This window comes from Carcharodon carcharias, chromosome 10, assembly GCF_017639515.1.
Source record: "Carcharodon carcharias isolate sCarCar2 chromosome 10, sCarCar2.pri, whole genome shotgun sequence".
Classification (NCBI taxonomy): Eukaryota; Metazoa; Chordata; class Chondrichthyes; order Lamniformes; family Lamnidae; genus Carcharodon; species Carcharodon carcharias.
The window spans coordinates 149,097,254-149,117,001 of NC_054476.1; the positions used below are offsets into that span (position 1 = coordinate 149,097,254).

Here is a 19,748-nt window from a genome sequence, read left to right on the forward strand (position 1 = left end):
GGGGCTCTAAACAATTCCCAGCCCCTCGGTGCACTATGGCAGTAAGGTCATAGACAGCGACCTTTCCCCATTGCGCCTTTGCGGCGGCTGCCCCAAGCTTTAGTGCGTCCCTCAGCACGTAGTCCTGGACCTGAGAATGTGCCAGATTGCAACACTCGGTCGGGGTCAACTCTTTGCGAAGACCAACAAGGTTCGGGCAGACCAATTGCGTCTTTCACCAAGTTGATGATCCTCCAGCTGCAGTTGATGTTTGTCTTGGGAACAGCCCAGACAGCAGAGTCCTGTGTCACAAAGCTGCTCGGGATGAACCTTGACAGAAACCACTGCATCTCTCTCCAGACCTTCTTTGCAAAGGCACAATCCACAAGGAGGTGAACAATGGTTTAGTCCCCACCACAGCCACCATTGGATGATGTCGCCACCTTTTGCTCGGATCCAATGTTGGTATGCAGACTGACTGACATCTGCGAACAATTCGAACTAACCGAACCTTCTGGTCTTCCAGTGTAAAGAGTTGTCCCTGGTTTGTCATTTAAGTCCAAATCATTTATGTACGCCCCAGCAGTGAGCCCTGCGGAATCCCACTGGAAACAGACTTCCAGTCACAGAAACATCCCTCTACCATCACCCTCTGCTTCCTGCCTCTCAGCCAATTTTGGATCCAACATGCCACTTTGCCTTGGATCCTATTGGCTCTTACTTTCTTGACCAGTCTGCCATGAGGGACCTTGTCAAAAGCCTTGCTAAAGTCCATGTAGACCACATCAAATGCATTACCCTCATCAACACTCCTACTTCCTCAGAAAATTTGATCAAATTTGTCAAACATTCCCTTAACAAATCCATGCGGACTATCCCTGATTAATCCATGTCTCTCCAAGTGCAGATATATTCTGTCCCTCAGAATTCTTTCTAGTAACTTCCCCACCATCGAGTTTAGACTGACTGGCCTGTAATTTCCTGGTCTATCCCTTCCTCACTTTTTTAATAATTGGACAACATTAGCATTGGACAACAGGCGCCTCACCTGTGGCCAGAGAGGAATTGAACATTACTGACAGGGCCCCTGATACATCTTCCCTTGCCTTCCTCAACAGCCTGGGATACGTCTCACCCGGGCATGTGGATTTATCCACTTTTAAGGCCGCTAAACCCACTTGTACCTCCTCTCTCTATGTTTGCTTGAATATTTCACAGTCCTCCACACTGATGACTATACCTGCATGTCCTTTTGCATTGTGAGGACCAACGCAAAGTATTCATTGAGGACTGTACCCATGTCTTCCCGGTCCACATACAGGTTTTCTCTATGGTCCCTAATTGGTCCTATTCTTTTTTTTTTGGAAAAATATACTTTATTCAAGAAATATTTGAAAAACATTACAAAACATTTCTAAATGACCATCACAAAAAGTGCAATCATATTCAACTTTAATACATGGATCATGAGGTGCTTCAATACAATCAATATTACAGTCATTTCAATATGGTCATTACAGTCAGACAGTGCAATAGTATTGGAGTTATCGACATACATCATGTTGCACTCTGAGGTGCTTCAATACAATTATAATACATTTAGTATTCACTACGTACATTCATTGCGAGTTGTATGGCCGAGGGGTCTATACAATTCCCAGCCCTTCGGTGCACTATGGCAAAAAGGTCTTAGACAGCAACCTTTCCCCATCGTGCCTTTGCGGCAGTTGCCCCAAGCTTTAGTGCGTCCCTCAGCATGTAGTCTGCAACACTCAGTCGGGGACAACTCTTTGCACTGGAATACCAACAAATTTCGGGCAGACCAAAGAGCGTCTTTCACGGAGTTGATGATCCTCCAGCTGCAGTTGACATTTGTCTCGGTGCGTGTTCCAGGGAACAGCCCGTAGAGCACAGAGTCCTGCGTCGCAGAACTGTTCGAGATAAACCTCGACAAAACCCATTGCATCTCTCTCCAGACCTTCTTTGCAAAGGCACTTTCCACAAGGAGGTGAACAATGGCCTCATCCCCACCACAGCCACCTCGAGGGCAATGTGCAGAGGAGGTGAGACTCCTGGCATGCAGGGAGGATCTGAAGGGGGAGGTCCTTTCTCACCACCAGCCAAGCTACATCTTGGTATGTGTTGGAAAGTTCTGGCTTTGACAGTCTGCTTGGGGAAGCATCCGACAGGATCCATCATCTCCTTTTCCCTCAGGGCCTCTAGGGTTTAACGTGCAGACCACTGCCTAATGCACTTGTGGTCAAAGGTGTTTCTCTGCATAAATTTTTCCGTGAGGGACAGGTGGTACGGCACGGTCCAACTACTTGAAGCGTTCCATGGCAGAGTGGCCAGATCCATCATTCACAACACAGGGGACAGGTAGAACCTCAGCACATAGCGACACTTGGTGTTTGCATACTGAGGATCTACGCACAGCTTGGTGCAGACGCACACAAAGGTGGCCATTAGGATAAGGGCGATGTTGGGCATGTTTTCTCCCCCCTTTATCTAGAGGCTTGTACATCGCGTCCCTGCGGACACGATCTATTTTCAACCTCCAGATAAAAAGAAAGATGGCTCGGGTGATCGCCACCGCTCAGGGGTGAGGAATGGGCTGGACCTGAGCCATATACAGCAATACCGAGAGTGCCTCACACCTGATGACCAGGTTCTCACCCGCAGTGGAGAGGAAGCGTCGCTCCCACATGCCCAGTTTTCTTTCCATCATAGCCACTCGCTCCTTCCAGTTTCTAACGCATGCCCCAGTCCCTCTGAACCATATTCCCAGTACCTTCAGGCTGTCTGATCTGACAGTGAAGGGGACAAAGGATCAGTCAGCCCAGTTCCCAAAGAACATGGCCTTGCTCTTCCCACGATTTACCTTGGCTTCCAAAGCCAGTTTGAACTGGTCGCAGATGTGGATCAGTCTGCGCACTGACAGCGGATCTGAGCAGAAGACGGCGACAATGTCCATGTACAAAGAGGCTTTGACCTGACTGCCTCCACTGCCTGGGTTCACCACTCCTCCTATGCACGGATCCTTCCTGATGGACTCAGCAAAGGGTTCTATGCAACACACAAACAGGACAGGGGAGAGAGGGCAGCCCTGCCTGACTCCAGATTTAATTGGAAAACTTTCTGATTCCCACCCATCGATTGAAACTTTGATACTGATGTTAGTGTAGAGCAATTGGATTCAGTTGCGGAATCTCTCCCCAAGTCCCATTTTGGAGATCACATCCATCAAGTAGCTGTGCGAGACTCTGTAAGAGGCCTTCTCCTGGTCCAGGCTGATGAGGCAGGTTTCCACACCCCTGTCCTGTACATTGGCAATCGTTCCCTGAGTAGTGTGAGTCTGTCAAAGATCTTCCTGCCAGCTACAGGCCAGGTCTGGTCAGGGTGGATCACCAACTCCAGGGCAGACTTGACCTGATTGGTGATGACCTTGGACAGAATCTTATAGTTCACATTCAATAGTTAGATGGGTCTCCAATTTCTAATTTCCTCCGTTTCCCCCTTCCGCTTGTAGATGAGGGTGATGATGCCTTTCCTCATGGATTCTGACATGCTACCAGCCAGCAGCATACTCTCGTATACTTCTAGCAAGTCTGGGCCGATCCAGTCCCACAGATCCAAATACAACTCATCTGGTAAGCTGTCGCTTTCGGGAGTTTTACTCTTCTTGAAGGACTCAAGGGCCGTAGTCAGTTCATCAGGAGTTAGCAATTTGTCCAGGCTCTCCCGAGTACAATCATCTATGACCTCCATAATAGGAGACAGAAGGACCGGGGGCTGTGCCACTGTGACGTGGACTTCATGTCATACAATCCGGCATGAAAGGGTTTGCTGATCCTCAAAATGTAGCACTGCAATGACTTTACTGAGCCTTTTTACTGGTCTGAACATTTCCCTCTGTTCCTTTCTAGCTTTCTGGACGTCTTTGAGGATAGAGAGCTTCTTGACGTTTTCCTTGTTCGCTTCCCACCAATGTGTCAGGGACTCAAAGAGAGGTTTCACAGTTCTCCGCTGGTTCCTCCTCCATTGATTCACTCTGCTGAAGAGTGGGAGGCTCAGGGGGCAGTGCAGTTGTTTGGCTGTCTGCTGCCTCAATATTTCGCTTCGTCTTGTCTCTCTCTGCCTCCTCCATTGTCCCATTGTGCTCATTGGAAGCCTTCGTGGGTGGAGGTTTGCAAGAGTCCTTGGTGGTAGAGACACTTACCATTTCATCAGCTTACCTCTCGCTGGTTTTGGCCGCCTTTGCATAAGCGCAGCAGAATTTCCAGGGAGGTCTTGTAGAGGTGGCCTGCCTTGCCACACAGTTTGCAGCACTTAGTCTGTCAGCAGTCCTTTGTCCGGTGCCCTTCCTGCTTGCAATTATTGCAGAGGATGGCGCTGCTGTTGGCCGCCACATGACCAGATTTGCCGCATGATCGACAAACTTTAGGCTGTCCAGTGTAGATAAGGTAGCCACGGCTTTCCCCGATAGCGAAGCTGGAAGGCGGGTGGAGGATTGCTCCTTTACCATCCATGTTGAGTGTGGCCTTGATCTGGACCTAGTCCAAATCCCGAAGACGTCTTTGACATCGATGCAGTTCCCAACCTGGTAAACGTACCTGGCGATGAAGGTGAGCACATCGGCGACAGGGACGTGCGGGATGTAGAGTTGCACAGTAACCACACAGTCCTGTTGCGACAGCAGAGCAGAGTGGCTCCACCGTGAGGATTCTCATCTGTGGCTGGTCTCTCTTCTCCTTGAACACCTTCAGGAACTTGACGCAGGCAGCAACATTCTTGAAAGTCACACCCAGCACTGGGGAAGTCTTGCAGGCAGTAGATCTCTGCTGCTTCAAATCCACAGGGCTCCAAAAAGATTCTCTTAATGAAGAAGGCACGGTAAATGGGTGTACTTTCTTCGCTGTCTTTTACTGCCACCCTAACGGTGTTAAGCACCCGCTGGTTTGGTTGCAGCCATTGCCTCTTTAATCCTTCTTGATGGACTAAGCAAAGGGTTCTATGCAAAGCACAAACAGGACAGGGGAGTGAGGGCAGCCCTGCCTAACTCCAGATTTAATTAGAAGGCTTTCTGATTCCCACCCATTCATTGGTGTTCTTCTCTGACCACTGCCTCCTTCTGGCCAATTGTCACTTACAGGAATGTGTATGACTCACAATAAATGTATTTAGTGAATACTAAATATATTAAATTGTATTGAAGCACCTCAGAGTGCAACATGATGTATGTCAATAACTCCAGTCCCATTGCACTGTCTGACTGTCTGTAATCACCATATTGAAATGACTGTAATGTTCATTGATTGTATTGATGCACCTTGTGAACCATGTGTAAAAGTTGAATCTGATTGCACTTTTTGTGATGGCAATTTAGAAACGTTTTGTAATGTTCTTTCAGGTAATTTATGAATAAAGTATATTTTTCCAAAAAAAATTTGTTTCTAGCATGTTTGGCCTCTTAAACCATGAGGAGGTTTTATAGTGTTCTCTTCTGAGCAGAAAGAGGACATTTAGCAGCTGCTCTGCCATTGATGAAAGTTCCTGCTCTCTCTTTCTTATAGAGAGCTGGGGGAAGAGAACGCAGTCTGAGTTCAGCATGTAGTGACACTTGGCATTTGTGTACTGATGGTCTACGTAGAGCTTGATGCAGCTGCACACAACGGTGGCCATCAGGATGAAGGCGATGTGGGCACGATTTTTCCCCCTTTATCTAGAGGCTTGTACATCGTGTCCCTGCGAACACGATCCATTTTCGACCTCCAGATAAAGCAAAAGATGGCTCAGGTGATCGCCATCGCGCAGGAGTGAGGAATGGGCCAGACCTGCGCCACATACAGCAACAGCGAGAGTGCCTGGGCTGACTGATCCTTTATCTCCTTCACTGTAAGGTCAGACTGCCTGAAGGTGCTGGGAATATGGTTGCGAGAGACCAGGGCATGCGTTAGAAATTGGAAGGAGCGAGTGGCTATGGTGAAAAGAAAACTGGGCATGTGGGAGCGACACTCCCTCTCCATTGTGGGTAAGAACCTGCTCATCAGGCGTGAGGCACTCTCGGTGTTGCTGTACTTGTCGCAGGTCTGGCCCATTCCTCACTCCTGCGCGGTGACGATCACCTGAGCCCCCTTTCGCTGGGTCGGTGTCCCCGGGAACGCCCGTAGAGCACAGAGTCTTGTGTCACAGCACTGCTCGGGATGAGCCTCAACAAAAACCACTGCATCTCACTGCAGCCCTTCTTTGGAGAGGCACATTAACAAGGAGGTGAACAATGGTCTCTTCCCCACCACAGCCACCTCGAAGGCAGCATGCGGATGGCATGAGGCTCCTGGCATGTAGGAGGGATCTGACTGGGAGGTCACCCTCAAGGACTCTGTGCTCTTACGGTGTTCCCAGGGACACAGACCGAGACAAACATCAACGGCAGCTGGAGGATCATCAACCCATTGAAAGACGCTCTTTGGTCTGCCTAAATCTTCTGGTCTTCCAGTACAAAGAGTTGTCCCTGGCTTGTCACAGTTGGGCATCTGTTCCTCTGAGATAATTTATTAAACCTGCCTCATTACCAGATCCAAAACAGCCTGATTCCTCATTGGATCCACAACATTGCTCTAGAGCACAAACAACACTATTCTTTTAGTGTTTACTAAAACCCGCTTTCACAGCCATATCTCCTTTCTCAGTGACTGTCTCCGTCTCCGACTTACCCCACGTGAATTTCAACTGAAATTCCACCCCTCATGTTTCGAACCCACCCAGGATTACAGGTATCTCCGGGACATAAAACGTTTCTCGGACTGCTGTTCCCGTCACATTCTGAAATCCACACTCAGTGCCATTCGCCGCCATATGAACACACTCGACCTATCCCTCCAGCAGCACCACCGTACCCTTTTTCAAAGCTGCGCGTGCCCCCAGTTTCATTTTATTCTTCGGCTCATCCGACGCCTCAACAAGAAACTTTTTCTCTTTCTCTCAAGTGCTAAGGAACGCAAGCTCCAACAACTCATCGACACCAACACCCATCTAGGACCCTCCACCCCTGCCTGTCCCTCCGTCCCCACCCCATCTTCCAATCCCAGCCCCAGCCGTGTATTCACTATACCCCCTGACCTTCCCCTCTCCGATGCTGAACGTTCAGTGCTCAGCAAAGGACTTAGTTTCATACCCTTACGCCCTCACCTCAATAAATTTCGGACTCGGCATGATGCTGAACTCTTCTTCCGCCGTCTTCGTCTCCGGGCTCACTTCTTTGGGCAGGAGTCCTCTCCCCATTCAACGGATCCTTTCACCCACCTCCAATATTCTCCCTCCACCTGGACCCCTCCCTCTGGATTCTTACCTTCTCTTGATCTTTTCATTGAGAACTGTCGGCGCGACATTAGTCGTCTCAATTTCTCTGCTCCTCTCACCCATTCTAACCTGTCTCTCTCTGAACTTACTGCACTCCATTCTCTCAGGTCCAACCCTGACATTGTCATCAAACCCGCTGACAAGGGTGGTGCTGTTGTTGTCTGGCACACTGAACTCTACCTTGCGGAGGCTGAGCGTCAACTCGCAGACACTTCCTCCTATCTCTCCCTGGACCATGACCCCACCACTGAACATCAAGCCATTGTTTCCAGGACTGTCACTGACCTCATCTCCTCTGGGGATCTTCCTCCCACAGCTTCCAACCTGATAGTCGCCCAACCTCGGACGGCCTAATTCTATCTCCTACCCAAAATCCACAAACAGAACTGCCCCGGTAGACCCATCGTCTCAGCTTGCTCCTGCCCCACAGAACTCATTTCTCGTTATCTTGACTCCCTTCTCTCTCCCCTTGTCCAGTCCCTTCCCACCTACATCCGTGATTCCTCTGACACTTTATGTCACATCAACAATTTCCAGTTCCCTGGCCCCAACCGCTTCCTCTTCACCATGGACGTCCAATCCCTCTACACCTCCATCCTCCACCAGGATGGTCTGAGGGCCCTTAGCTTCTTCCTTGAACAGAGGCCCGAACAATCCCATCCACCACTACTCTCCTCCGTCTGGCTGAACTTGTTCTCACACTGAACAATTTCTCCTTCAACTCCTCTCACTTCCTCCAAATAAAAGGTGTGGCTATGGGTACCCGCATGGGCCCCAGCTATGCCTGTCTCTTTATGGGGTATGTGGAACATTCCTTGTTCCAGTCCTACTCCGGCCCCCTTCCACAACTCTTTCTCCAGTACATCGATGATTACTTCGGTGCTGCTTCATGCTCTCGTCGGGACTTGGAAAAATTTATTAATTTTGCTTCCAATCTTCACCCCTCCATCATTTTCACGTGGTCCATCTCTGACACTTCCCTCCCCTTCCTTGGCCTCTCTGTCTCAATCTCTGGTGATAGACTGTCCACCAATATCCATTACAAACCCACTGACTCCCACAGCTACCTCGACTACAGCTCCTCACACCCCGCTTCCTGTAAGGACTCCATCCCATTCTCTCAGTTCCTTCGCCTCCATCGCATCTGTTCCGATGATGCTACCTTCAAAAACAGTTCCTCTGACATGTCCTCCTTCTTCCTTAACCAAGGTTTTCCCCCACAGTCGTTGACAGGGCCCTCAATCATGTCCGGCCCATCTCCCGCACATCCGCCCTCACGCCTTCTCCTCCCTCCCAGAAACATGATAGGGTCCCCCTTGTCCTCACTAATCACCCCACCAGCCTCCGCACTCAAAGGATCATCCTCCGCCATTTCCGCCAACTCCAGCATGATGCCACCACCAAACACATCTTCCCTTCACCCCCCCCTTATCGGCACTCCGTAGGGATTGCTCCCTCCGGGACACCCTGGTCCACTCCTCCATCAACCCCTACTCCTCAACCCCCTCCTATTGCACCACCCATGCCCACGCAAAAGATGCAACACCTGCCCCTTCACTTCCTCTCTCCTCACCGTCCAAGGGCCCCAACACGCCTTTCAAGTGAAGCAGCATTTCACTTGCATTTCCCCCAACTTAGTCTACTGCATTCGTTGCTCCCAATGTGGTCTCCTCTACATTGGAGAGACCAAATGTAAACTGGGCGACCGCTTTGCAGAACACCTGCGGTCTGTCCGCAAGAATGACCCAAACCTCCCTGTCGCTTGCCATTTTAACACTCCACCCTGCTCACTTGCCCACATGTCTGTCCTTGGCTTGCTGCATTGTTCCAGTGAAGCCCAACGCAAACTGGAGGAACAACACCTCATCTTCCGACTAGGCACTTTACAGCCTTCCGGACTGAATATTGTATTCAACAACTTTAGGTCTTGAGCTCCCTCCTCCATCCCCACCCCCTTTCTGTTTCCCCCTTCCTTTTGTTTTTTTCCAATAAATTATATAGATTTTTCTTTTCCCACCTATTTCCATTATTTTTAAATATATTTTTAAATCTTTTATGCTCTCCCTATCCCCACTAGAGCTATACCTTGAGTGCCCTACCATCCATTCTTAATTAGCACATTCATTTAGATAATATCACCAACTTTAACACCTATGTGTTTCTTTTGTTCTATTGTTGGTGACATCTTTTGATGATCTGCTTCTATCACTGCTTGTTTGTCCCTACAACCACACCAACCCCCTCCATTTCTCTAAAACAAAAACAAAAACAGAATTACCTGGAAAAACTCAGCAGGTCTGGCAGCATCGGCAGAGAAGAAAAGAGTTGACCCTGTCGAAGGGTCATGAGGACTCGAAACGTCAACTCTTTTCTTCTCCGCCGATGCTGTCAGACCTGCTGAGTTTTTCCAGGTAATTCTGTTTTTGTTTTTGTTTTGGATTTCCAGCATCCGCAGTTTTTTTGTTTTTTTCCCTCCATTTCTCTCTCTCTCTCCGCCCCCCCCCACACACCTTAAACCAGCTTATATTTCAACTCTTTCTTGGACTCGAACTCAAGTTCTGTCGAACGGTCATGAGGACTCGAAACGTCAACTCTTTTCTTCTCCGCCGATGCTGCCAGACCTGCTGAGTTTTTCCAGGTAATTCTGTTTTGGATTTCCAGCATCCACAGTTTTTTTTGTTTTTATAACTATTCTTTAATTAACTGATAGACAAACCACTCAGACTGTGTTCTCTTCCTCCAACCCTCTACAAGAGAGATGGAACACTCATCAATGACAAAGAGCAGCTGCTAAAAGCAACACCCAATGTCTGCTTCCTGTTCAGAAGAGAACACTGTAAATCCTCCTCATGGTTTGTGAGACCAAACACTCTAGAAACACACTTCTCAAGAAAAAAACTATAGAAATGATCCCTAAGAGTATAGTCTTAACAAGCAAAACCCAGGAGCTCAAGTGGCAATACCACAGATACATACCACGGTCAGGGGCTGGCAATCTAATTTATTGCTTCTTCAATTTATATTTTCATTGATTGTTTAACCTACAATTGTATGCCAAAATAAATATACAAAAACAAATTATTTTCCCAAATGTAACATTGAAACCATCAGATTCGCAAACTCTGATTTCCATAATATGTTCAATTCACCAATCAAATGTTGTCACTCACACCACGCAGTCTGTGTCACCTGACATATCTCTTTCATTTTCACCACTCATAGTGTGATGTTGTACAGCTGCTGAACAAGTCAGTCAAATAACTATCGGGAAGTGTTACTTTTTTTTGCAAAGATATACTTTATTCATAAAATATCTGAAAGAACAGTGATATTTGTGTGGGTGTCATTTCTTTCACTGGGGATTTTCAAGCAAAGGCTTTGGCCTTTTTGCCCTTTTGTACTGGAAGCTCTTCTGCGGTTGTTTGTTCCCCTTTGAAGGGGCTTCAGTGCTTAACATTGGGAACTTAAAGAGGTGATGGCTGCAACCAGTCGAGCCGCAAACGAGGGGGTACATAACACCGTTAGGGTGGCAGTGAAAGACAGCGAAGGAGGTACACCCATTGACCGTGCCTTCTTCATTAAGAGAATCCTTTTGGAATCCTGTGGATTCAAAGCTGCGGAGATCTACTGCCTGCACGACTTCCCCAGCGCTGGATACTTCGATGTGACCTTCAAGAAAGTTGCTGTCCGTGTCAAGTTCCTGAAGGTGTTCAAGGAGAAGAGAGACCTGCCTCGGATGAGAATCCTCACAGCGGAGCCACTCTTTACTCTGCTGTCACAATGGGATTGTGTGGTGACTGTGCACTTCTACAACCCCCATGTTCCTGTCGTGCTCACCTTCCTCACCAGGTATATCAACAAGGTTGGGAACTATGTGCAGTTTTGGTCTCCTTATTTAAGGAAATTTGTAAATGCATTGGAGGCGGTTCAGAAGAGGTTTACTAGATTGATACCTGAAATGAGTGGGTTGCCTTATGAGGAAAAGTTGGACAGTCTGGGATTGTTTCCACTAGAGTTTAAAAGAGCGAGAGATGATTTGATTGAAATGTACAAGATCCTGAAGGGCCTTGACAAGGCTGCGCTTTTAGGACAGAGAAGAGGAGAACTGTTTTCTCTGAGGGTTTTGTGACGTTGGAACTCCCTGCCTCAGAAGGCAGTGGAGGCGGGGTCATTGAATATTTTTAAGGCAGAGGTAGATAGATTCTTGTTAGGAAAGGGAATCAAAGTTTATCGGGGGTAGATGGTGGAATTCGAAACACAAGCAGATCAGCCATGATCTTACTGAATGGCAATGCAGGTTCGAGGAGCTGAATGGTCTACTCCTGTTCCTGGTTCTTATGTTTTTATGTTCTCCAACAACATGTTCTTATGTTTCCAATAACTTACTCCTTGCACGAACCCCCTGATGTTACCTGTGCGGAACGTTTCCAATGGGGCAGACAGGACGGTTTCCTCAGCCCATCAAAAGTGACACAATTTGCAAAAACTATGGGTATGCAGGAACAGATCAAAGGACTGGGACTGTGAAAGTTAACAGGTCTGTTAAATGACAAAATGCTTTAAAATGGAGATAAGGATTGTGTCCATTAACATGCATAGCGTCAAATCTGCTACTACTTACCTCACCAAGGTCAAAGCTGACCTGCTGCTTCTGCAGTAGTGTGCTATACCGCACCTCAGCTCCTACAGGCAATGGTCGCGATGGTGGCCCCATGGGCCAGCGATCTGGTCAAGAGGAAATGATTCACATTCCTCTGGCTTGGGTATTCTGCTGTGGGGAGGCAACTTCACCATCTCTGAAGTTAAAGAGGTGGTGGGCAGGTGCCTCCTCATAGCAGATGTATTATACAAGAATGCTCCACTCCGGCTATTTAACGTGTATGCCCTGGCTCAAAACAGCTAGCACCTGGTGGTCCCTCAGCAGTTCCCACAGCTGCTGGTGACTTCCAGGCTGGTCATTCAGGGCGGTGACTTCAACTGCATCATTGATACGGCTGGACAATACGGCAAGACCAACAACAGACTGGACGCCGCATTCAGACTCCTGATGGAAACAGTAAAGGATACCAAGCTGCACAACGTCTTCAGCAATCCTGAAGATAGAACACAGCGTAGGTAAACCTAGTCACAGCCAGACGGGTTCATCCATTCCAGGATAGGTTTCCTGTTTGTGTCCCGAGCATTCACGGTCAGATCCACTGACATCAAACCAGTGTCCTACTCTGACCACTGCCTCCTACTGGCCTATGTCACTTACAGGAACACCAGAGGGTCAGCAGGAGGGCATGGGAGCTGAACGTGAAACTACTGACCCCAGAGAACATTGAGGAACTCAAGCGGGATTACCAAGGTTGGAGAACTGTGAAACCCTTCTTTGAGTCCCTGATGCATTGGTGGGAAGCAATCAAGGAAAACGTCAAGAAGTTTTTCATCCTCAAAGGTGTCCAGAAGGCTAGAAAGGAACAGGTAGAAATGTCCCAACTTCAGAAAAACATGCAGAATTTACTCCGGCTGCAGTCGTTGGGGGTCAATGTCAAGGAGGACCTCCAAGAGGTAAAGAGCCAGAAAGCCTCGTTCTTTGCCTCAGAGGCCTCCAAGATCATCTACCGGTCCAGAGTCCGCTCTGTGGAGCAGGATGAGACGTGTTCATGTTTCTTCTTCCAAAAGGTGCATAGAGTTCTGTGATCAGTAGCCGAAGGAAGAAGATGGCTCAGTAAAGTTATCGTTAGTCTGACATTTTGAGGATTATCAAATCCTTTTATGCCAGATTGTATGACGTGAAGCCCACAGACAGCACAGACTCCCAGCCCTTCCTGTCCTCTATCACAGAGGTCTTAGACCGCAGTACACAGGAGAGTCTGGGGGACAAATAGCTAACTCTGGATGAACTGACTAAGGCCCTTGAGTCCAATGAGAAGGGTAAACCCCCAGAGGCAACAGCTTACCAGCTGAGTTGTATTTGGCTCTGTGAGACTGGATCAACCAGTCTGGAAGTGTATAAGAGTATGCTTCTGGCAAGCAGCATGTCAGAATCCATGAGGAAAGGCATTATCACCCTCATCTGCAAGCAGAAGGGTGAAAGGGAGGAAATTAGAAATTGGCAACCCATTTCACTGATGAATGTGGACTATAAGATTCTATCCAAGGTCATCGCCAATCAGGCCAAGTCTGCTCTGGAGTTGGTGATCTCCCCTGACCAGACCCGTGCTGCACCTGGTAGGAAGATCTCTGACTGTCTCGTGCTACTCAGGGATACAATTGCTAATTTACGGGACGGGGGGGTGTGGGCACCTGCTTCATCAGCCTGGACTTGGAGAAGGCCTTTGACAGACGTTTGCACACCTATATGGTGGATGCGCTCTCCAAAATGGGGCTTGGGGAGGAAAGCCGCAATTGGATCCAACTGCTCTACATAAACATTAAAAGCGCAGTTTCAGTCAATGGGTGGAAATCAGAAAGCTTTCCAATAAAATCTGTAGTGCCAAGAAATTGTAATATTTTTCATCTGGTAATAACACTGTCATATTTCTTATGTACTGGAAGACAGGCTGTTGGTGTGGTAATTGGAGTAAGAGCCAGAGTGACTGCAAGACCTTAAAACCAACTGTAAGAAGTGGTTTTAATATGTTAATAAACCAAGAGGGACTTCAATCAGAATTTTACATAAAGCAATAATAGGAGTTGTTTTGAATTGAGTTGTTTTAGTTCAAAGGGGGATATATGCAGGTTGTAAAAGGTGTAAGTAAGGTAAAGATAGGGTGAGCTTGTTTTTGTTAAGTCTAAGAGCTAGAGTAAAGAAACAAGTTTAATCAATTCTGGGAAGAAAGCATTTCTGAAGAGACTGGTTGAAACAACAGAGAGGTCAAAGGGAGGGAATACATTTAAAGAAATGCTGAGGCCTAGGTAAGGAGGTAGCTGCTTAGGTCTCCCAGAAGTCAGCAGGGTAGCTGGTCAGACCTCCCAGGACAGTGTGAACAAGGCCAGACCTGGAGAACCAGTTGCTGTCAGTCGCAGGGGACACCCCAAGGAAAATGGTACTGTGTGGTAAAAATTACTCGAATTCTTTAGATTTATTAATCTATAATGATAGTTGCTGACCAGAAAAGGGGAAGGTTATCTCTGAGGGTAGTTAAGATCTTGTGGAATTGTTTTAAAGTTCTGTTTACTGTTTGAAGCCATTCTTGTGTTTAAGTTTAACTGTGTTTTCTTTTTGCTTTTTTAAAAATAAACCTTTACTCTACTATAAAATCATCACGAGTAGTTGGGGACATCCTTTTCTGATTTCGGAACCTCTCCTCATACTACACAAAATTGCAAAAACCACTTCGGCAGCAGTTTCAAGTTTCCCTTTGGGATTCGGGCAGCTCGGCATTTACCATAGCCGTGCCATAACAGGAGTCAGGCAGGGCTGCCCCCTCTCCTCTGTCCTGTTCATGTGTTGCAGAGAATCCTTTGCTGAATCCATCAGGAAGGATTTGGGCATAAGAGGAGTTATGATACCAGGCAATGGAGGCACTCAGGTCAAAGCCTAACCTGTACATGGATGACGTCACCGTCTTCTGCATGGATCTGCGGTCAGTACGCAGTCTGATCCACATCTGCGACCAGTTCGATCTGGCCTTGGGTGCCAAGATAAATCTTGGCAAGAGCGAGGCCACGTTCTTTGGGAACTGGGCTGACCAATCCTTTCCACCCTTCACTGTCAGACATCCTGAAGGTGCTGGATATATTGTTCAGAGGGAGCAGGGCATGCGTTAGAAACTGGAAGGAGCGAGTAGCCATGGTGAAAAAAAAACTGGCCATGTGGGAGCTACAATCCCTCTCCATTGTGGGCAAGAACCTGGTCATCAGGTGTGAGGCACTCTCGGCAGATGGTCTGGCCCATTTCTCACTCCTGCGCTGTGGCGATCACCTGAGCCATCTTCCATTTTATCTGGAGATTGAAAATAGATTGTGATCTCAGGGACATGGTGTACAAAGCTCTAATTAAAGGGGGAAAAAACATGCCCAATATCACCCTCATCTTGATGGCCACCTTTGCGTGTGGCTGCTTCAAGCTGTGCATAGACCGTCGGTACACAAACACCAAGTGTTTGTGGTTCTACCGGTCTCAGGTGTTACGAAGGATTCCACTCCTGTGGAATGCTACAAGTAGTCGCATCGTGCCGTACCACCTGTCCTTCGTGGAAAAATGTATGCAGAGAAACACCTTTGACCACAAGTCCATCAGGCAGTGCTCTGCACGTAACGCACTAGAGGCCCTGGGGAAAAAGGAGATGGTGGATTCTGTTAGATGGTTCCCCAAGCAGGCTGCCAGTCATTTTGCAGAATGCCTCATTGCCAGAACTTTCAAACAAGCTAGCTTACCCTCAAAGCTTATTCCCAAAGTTTATTATTTTTTGGTCATCTTTTGATGGTTTTTAAAACTTTCCCAATCCTCTGGCTTACCACTAATCTTTCCCATATTGTATGCTTTTTCTTTCAATTTGATACTATCCTTAACTTCCTTGGTTGATCGTGGTTGGTTTACCCCCTTTCTAGAATCCTTCTTTCTCACTGGGATATATCTTTGCTGTGAGTCATGAACTAGTTTCTTAAATGTCTGGCATTGTTCATCAACTGTGTTTTCTGCTAAACTCCTTTCTCAGTCCACTCCAGCCAACTCTGTCCTCGTTCCTTTGTAATCACCATTATTTGAATTCAGCATAATTGTTTCCAGCCAGTTTCTCAATCTGAACGCTTATTTCTACCATGTTATAGTCACTGTTTCCCTGAGATCACTTATTGAGCATACCTCATTACTAGATCCAAAAGAGCCTGATTCCTAGCTGGATCCACAACATTGCTCCAGAAAATAAGCAATACTATTCTTTATTAACTGATAGACAAACCACTCAGACTGTGTTCTCTTCCTCCAGCTCTCTACAAGACTGAGAAGGAACACTCATCAATGACAGAGAGCAGCTGCTAAAAGCAACACCCAATGTCTGCTTCCTGCTCAGAAGAGAACACTATAAATCCTCCTCGTGGTTTGTGAAACCAAACACTCTAAAAACACTTTTTTTTTGCAAAAATATACTTTATTCATAAAATATCTTCAACAACATTCCAAACCATTTCAAAATCACCATCACAAAAGTACAATCAGGTTCAACCTTCACAAAATGTATCACAAGGTGTATCAGTACAAACAATGAATATTACAATCAGTTGCAGACATTCATTTTGAGCTGTAGAGCTCTACACAGTTCCCAGTCCTTTGGTGCAGTGTGGCAGAAAGGTCTTAGGCAGCGACCCTTCCCCATTGCGCTTTTGCGGCAGCTGCCCCAAGCTTTAGTGCATACCTCAGGACGTAGTCCTGGACTTTGGAATGTGCCAGTCTGCAACACTCGGTCGGGGTCAACGCTTTGCGCTGGAAAACCAACAAATTTCGAGCTGACCAAAGAGCGTCTTTCACCGAGTTGATGATCCTCCAGCTGCAGTTGATGTTTGTCTTGGTGTGTGTCCCTGGGAACAGCCCTTAGAGCACAGAGTCCTGTGTCACAGAACTGCTCGGGATGAACCTCGACAGAAACCACTGCACCTCTCTCCAGACCTTCTTTGCAAAGGCACAATCTACAAGGAGGTGAACAACGGTCTCTTCCCCACCACAGCCACCTTGAGGGCAACGTGCCGAGGGGATGAGACTCCTGGTGTGTAGGAAAGATCTGACGGGGAGGGCCTTTCTCACCACCAGCCAAGCTACGTCTTGGTGCTTGTTGGAAAGTTCTGGCGATGAGGCACTCTGCCAAATGACTTTGACAGTCTGCTCGGGGAACGATCCCACAGGATCCACTTTCTCCTTTTCCCTCAGGGTCTCTAAGACGTTACATGCCGACCACTGCCTGATGGACTTGTGGTCAAAGGTGTTTCTCTGCATAAATTTTTCCACAAGGGACAGCTGGTATGGCACGGTCCAACTACTTGGAGCGTTCTGCAGCAGCATGGCCAGACCCATCATTTGCAACACCGGGGACAGGTAGAACCTCAGCACGTAGTGACACTTGGTATTTGCATACTGAGGGTCTACGCACCGCTTGATGCACCCACACACAAAGGTGGCCATCAGTATGAGGGCGATGTTGGGCACGTTTTTTCCCCCTTTATCTAGAGGCTTGTACATCACATCCCTGCGGACACGATCCATTTTCGACCTCCAGATAAAGCAGAAGATGGCTCAGGTGATCGCCACCACTCAAGAGTGTGGAATGGGCCAGACCTGCGCCACATACAGCAATAGCGAGAGTGCCTCACACCTGATGACCAGGTTCTTACCCGCAATGGAGAGGGAGCGTCGCTCCCACATGCCCAGTTTCCTTTTCACCATAGGCACTCGCTCCTTCCAGTTTCTAATGCATGCCATGGTCCCTCCGAACCATATCCCCAGCACCTTCAGGCCGTCAGCCCTGATGGTGAAGGGGACAAAGGATCGGTCAGCCCAGTTCCCGAAGAACATGGCCTCGCTCTTCCCACGATTTACCTTGGCTCCCGAGGCTAGTTTGAACTGGTCGCAGATGTGGATCAGTCTACGCACCGACAGCGGATCCGAGCAGAAGACGGCGACATCGTCCATGTACAGGGAGGCTTTGATCTGAGTGCCTCCACTGACTGGGATCGTCTCTCCTCTTATGCCTGGATCCTTCCTGATGGACTCAGGAAAGGGTTCTATGCAACACATGAAAAGAACAGCGAGAGAGGACAGTCCTGCCTGACTCCAGATTTAATTGGAAAGCTATCTGATTCCCACCCATTGATTGAGACTGCGCTACTGATGTTAGTGTAGAGCAGTTGGATCCAATTGTGAATTCCCTCCCCAAACCCCATTTTGGAGAGCACATCCACCATGTAGGTATGCAATATTCTGTCAAAGGCCTTCTCCTGATCCAGGCTGATGAGGTAGGTATCCACACCCCTATCCTGTACATAGGCAATCGTTTCCCTAAGCAACGCGAGGCTGTCAGAGATCTTCCTGCCCGGCACGGTGCAGGTCTGGTCGGGGTGGATCACCAATTCCAGTGCGTATTTGACCCGATTGGCGATGATCTTGGACAGAATCTTATAGTCCACATTCAACAGTGAAATGGGTCACCAATTTCTAATTTCCTCCCTTTCCCCCTTGTGCTTGTAAATGAGGGTGGTAGTGCCTTTCCTCATGGATTCTGACATACTGCCGGCCAGGAGCATACTCTCGTACACTTCTAGCAGGTCTGGGCTGATCCAGTCCCACAGAGCCGAATACAACTCCGCCGGAAGCTGTCACTTTCAGGAGTTTTAATCTTCTTGAAGGACTCAAGGGCCTTAGTCAGTTCGTCAGGAGTTAGCGGTTTGTCCAGGCTCTCCCGTGTACTGTCGTCTAAGACCTCCGTGATAGAGGACAGGAAGGACTGGGAGGCCATGCTGTCTGTGGGCTTCAAGTCATACAATCCGACATAAAAGAATTTGCTGATCCTCAAAATGTCAGACTGCAATGACTTTACTGAGCCGTCTTCTTTCTTCAGGCTGCTGATCACAAAGCTCTTCCTGTGTACCTTTTGGAAGAAGAAACCTGAGCAGGTCTCATCCTGCTCCACGGAGCGGACTCTGGAACGGAAGATGATCTTGGAGGCCTCCGAGGCAAAGAGCGAAGATTGCTGGCTCTTCACTTCTTGGAGTTCCTCCTTGACGTCGACCCCCATCGACCACAGCCGGAGCAGATTCTGCATGTTTTTCTGGAGTCGGGACATTTCCCTCTGTTCCTTTCTAGCTTTCTGGGTGCCTTTGAGGATGAAAAACCTCTTGATGTTTCCCTTGATCGCTACCCACCGGTGTGTCAGGGACTCAAAGAGGGGTTTCACGGTTCTCCAACTTTGGTAATCCCTCTTGAGCTCCTCAATGTTCTCTGGGGTCAGTATTTGCACGTTTAGCTTCCATGCCCCCCTGCCCACCCTCTGGTCCTTCTCTAAGTGGCAATCAGCCAGTAGGAGGCAGTGGTCAGAGAGGAACACCGGCTTGACGTCGGTGGATCTGACTGCGAATGCACGGGACACAAACAGGAAGTCTATCCTGGAACGGATGGACCCGTCTGGCCGCGACCAGGTGTATCTACGCTGTGCTCCGTCTGCAGGGTTGCTGAAGACATTGTGCAGCTTGGCATCCTTAACTGTTTCCATCAGGGATCTGGACGTAGCGTCCAATCTGCTGTCGGCCCTGCTGGATCGTCCAACCGCATCGATGATGCAGTTGAAGTCACCGCCCAGAACGACTGGCCTGGAGGTCGCCAGCAGCACTGGGAGCTGCTGAAAAACCTCCAGCCGCTTGGCCCCTTTGTGAAGGGGTGTACACGTCAATTAACCGGAATGGAGCATTCTTGTACATTACGTCTGCTACAAGGA

At 48.1% G+C, this 19,748-nt stretch overlaps 2 non-coding genes and 1 pseudogene across 2 annotated transcripts; 1 reads left to right on the forward strand and 2 right to left on the reverse strand.

The window, feature by feature from the left end:
• Positions 1-5,396: 5,396 nt before the first annotated feature.
• Positions 5,397-5,582, forward strand: LOC121283753 (annotated as a pseudogene).
• A 4,470-nt stretch (positions 5,583-10,052) lies between these two features.
• LOC121283745 lies at positions 10,053-10,267 on the reverse strand. The gene has a single exon (XR_005944373.1). It is a non-coding gene; the product is annotated as a small nucleolar RNA U3 (small nucleolar RNA).
• A 5,960-nt stretch (positions 10,268-16,227) lies between these two features.
• LOC121283749 lies at positions 16,228-16,439 on the reverse strand. The gene has a single exon (XR_005944377.1). It is a non-coding gene; the product is annotated as a small nucleolar RNA U3 (small nucleolar RNA).
• Positions 16,440-19,748: the final 3,309 nt, after the last annotated feature.